We start from the raw sequence: 830 nt of genomic DNA on the forward strand, positions 1-830 counted from the left end.
CTATGTTAAAAACGGCACGCTTCACTATCCGATTGTCCCCTATTAGGGGCCGATACTCCTCAACGTTCCATGTGACGACCTATGTGATTGTAAAGCTTCATATAAACATTGTATAAAAGTGTATAGAAGGCCTGTACAGGAATTGTATAAAGTTGTACAGACCTGTATAGGAATTGTATGGACTTGTGTACCTTCGCAAGATGCTAGTTCTTGGACACACACAACTTGGCATATGTACTCACTGGCCTACACACGTAGGAACTAGCCACTGTATACGGTACACGTAAACTTAGTAGTCCTGTACGCATGTTTTACAGTACGTTTTGCTCAATAAAATTCCCTTTGTGTAGTATCTGTTCTTATCAGCTTAATATCTGATACGGGTTCTATGTGGACCCACGATATTAAACCTATTTTTGGAAGTTGGCGGAGTGCTTGAAGCCTGCTTCACCTCCGCCGCAGGTCGGCCCGGTATTGCAATACCTCCGGGATCGGCCACCGCTCACTTAGGTGAGACTTCATTCAATCAAAATGAAGAACAGAAGCTCGAAGCGAGCACTGACATCACACGCACCATTCCTATACCATACGCAACGATGCCGGTTCGCGGACCACGAGAGTAATTAAACGGCCACTCCACCTGTGTGTAGCGTCGCACTTCTTGCCGCGCAAATGGGACAGCCGCACCAGCAAATTTCTAATTACGGCCTTCGATAAAAATAAATGACAGCAAAAGAAAGAACCAGGAGGGAGAATCGGCAAATTATATGCCTAAGAAATAGAATTGTTATTAATCCGATGTTTCTGTCTGCTGTAATGAGCCACTATAG

General features: G+C 44.5%; 1 non-coding gene across 1 annotated transcript; it reads left to right on the top strand.

Annotated features, from left to right (window-relative positions):
* Positions 1-322: 322 nt before the first annotated feature.
* Positions 323-505, top strand: LOC142565004 (U2 spliceosomal RNA). Its single transcript, XR_012824736.1, has one exon. It is a non-coding gene; the product is annotated as a U2 spliceosomal RNA (small nuclear RNA).
* The last annotated feature ends 325 nt before the right edge of the window (positions 506-830 follow it).

The sequence above is a fragment of the Dermacentor variabilis genome, chromosome 11, assembly GCF_050947875.1.
Source record: "Dermacentor variabilis isolate Ectoservices chromosome 11, ASM5094787v1, whole genome shotgun sequence".
NCBI lineage: Eukaryota > Metazoa > Arthropoda > Arachnida > Ixodida > Ixodidae > Dermacentor > Dermacentor variabilis.